The 2,304-nt window shown below is 46.1% G+C and overlaps 1 long non-coding RNA gene across 1 annotated transcript; it reads left to right on the top strand.

Annotated features, from left to right (window-relative positions):
- The first annotated feature begins 1,701 nt into the window (after positions 1-1,701).
- Positions 1,702-2,304, top strand: LOC147962466 (uncharacterized). Its single transcript, XR_015611290.1, has 2 exons — positions 1,702-2,040; positions 2,219-2,304. It is a non-coding gene; the product is annotated as an uncharacterized LOC147962466 (long non-coding RNA).

The raw sequence follows: 2,304 nt of genomic DNA, 5'->3' as shown, positions 1-2,304 counted from the left end.
CCTGCGCCTGGGCAATCGCTCTAGCCGAAGCGCAATCTTTGGACGGATGGAGGGTTGGGAAGAAGAGACAGCGCCGAGAGATGGAGCAGTCTGCGTGGACATCAGTTTCCTTTTTTTTCTGTGGGCCTTGCGTGATTGGAGGAGGGATTACGATGCGGGTGCGTGATCGTAGGGGAGGCCGGACCGGTAGTTCGAGGGAAGGCTTCTGGATGGTGGAGTATGGTCAGTCATCGAAAATTGCCAAGTCCACACAATGAAGCTATTAGATCAGGGATGACTGTTAGATTGAGATTTGTGGATCTAATCGTACGATGTTTATGGTTCGTGCGGTGTTATGAGGCTAATTGCGGGGTGCGCCTAAAAAGTTCTTATTTGATTGTTTAATAGTAGTAGATAGATACTTATTGTCCTTACCGCCCACGGCCTTCGAAGTGTTCCACGCGACTAAGTTTAGCCGCTCGCTCAATCTCGTTGAAGCGTTTGCGTCATCTGTCGGCTGACCCCGCCAGTGTATTAACCTTGCGAGCTCTTCCTCAAACCTTCTCGGCTAGTTTCAGCAGTTCCTAATGCTTGTTCCAAATATACCTAATTATAATCTAAATTATGTTGCATTTATTTTTAGCAAGCAATTTAAAAAAAACACACACACTCGATGTCCATACCATGTAGTATAAAGTTGAGAAAGTCGTAGGGATGTCCTTGGATGGCGCCTCCTTCAGCTTAGCACTGTCATCGGCTAGAAGAGGAATGTTGTATTTGTTTCTAGCCAGATATACAAACGGTGGAATTGTTGTATACCATTCAAGGGTTTAATAACTAATTCAAATGTTTTCTTAGAATTTTCAAAAGGATTTTTTGGGCGAAAGAGTAATGGTGCATTGAATGGGGATTGTTTATATACAATTTTTTGTTAATATTCGAAAGCAAAGAGCTTTCTATTATGTTAATTATTATTTTAGAAAATGTTGGTTATTTGATTTGCAAGATTATATTTTGTTCCTTTTCGTTTGCATTATTTGAACTTGGCCAACATCACCATAAAAAAACAAGCTTTTATGTGTTCCCCATCACAGGTAAATTTCGATTGGATTGTCTACAATGAAAGGTGAACTTCAAGATGCATCGTGGCCACATTCTCTCTACTCTTTATCCATCCCTCTCTCCTTTCTGTCTCACCAACGTTGTCGGTAACATCCAGAGTTGGGGAATATCTTAATTGTCAAGTGTTGTTGAGCTTCAAATATCTTCTCCCTTACGAACTATTTATTCAAATATTTTACTCACTTTTAATTATTGTATATCACATGATTTATTCATAAGATGTGGCAGGCATGGAAATTAAACTATAACAGTAACAACAAACAACAACAGCCAATTATTATATCGGTGCTGGTTTAGAAGAAAGAATAAAATGCAATCGGTGCTGGCACGTATAGCAACATCTAGTAGATTATATTTCCGGCGATGCGCTTTCAGTGGGAGGAGACGTTCCCGTCGACGACGAAGCGTCTACGGTGGCTTCGTAAATCTCAAGATGATATGCCGGCTCAGTCTTTCGGAGGTGCTTATAGAGATAGGGTGTGCGTGTGTGCATTCATAGGGATGAGTGTATGCGTGTGTATATGAGCGCTTGTGTCTGTACTGATGCTAAAAAAAACATCTAGTAGCTTCTAGTCGGTACTCGGTGCAGCCAACTAAAAAAGCAATCCACACCGAGAGCTATCTCCCACTGCGTGCCTTATCTACATCGCCTCTTCTCCCTGCTAGCCACACACACACCCACGCGACCGTGCTCCAGTCCACGGCGCCGCGTTCCCCTTCTCTCTTCCATCCTCTCTTAAATCCTCCGAGCTCTTGTCGGCCAGCTGCGGCGCGGCTGCGTATGGGCTCCTGGTGGCCGGGCCTGCGCGCGGGGGCGGACTGGGGCTGTGGCGGAGGCGCGGCAGCGGTGGCCGGCGGCTGCTTGACGGGGCCGCGTGGATCTGCCGCCGGTTCTGCGGATCGGCGTGGTTGTCTGAGCCCCGAGTTTTCGACGCCGAGGTCAGCGCTCCTTTAGCATTCGCGTACATGCGTCCGCAGCCAGCGGATGAAATCGATCCAGCTGGTCCCCGTCGTAGCTAGCTTGTAGTTATGTGTGAACCATTCAGGACTTCTCCATGTGCAGGCATGAGTTTTATCAAGCTACCTCTGACTCCTTCGTTCACTGTTCATTGTCTAGGCCATCAATAATCCCAAATCCATTGCCAAGTCTGAAAGGCAGGTCTGATGAATCCAACAACAGGCAGCGGCAAAACCTTCGAGATA

This window comes from Triticum urartu, chromosome 7A (genome assembly GCF_056163025.1).
Source record: "Triticum urartu cultivar PI428250 chromosome 7A, HENAU_Tu73, whole genome shotgun sequence".
Classification (NCBI taxonomy): Eukaryota; Viridiplantae; Streptophyta; class Magnoliopsida; order Poales; family Poaceae; genus Triticum; species Triticum urartu.
Note: the sequence above shows the minus strand (reverse complement) of the source record. Positions and strands in the feature narration are given on the sequence as shown.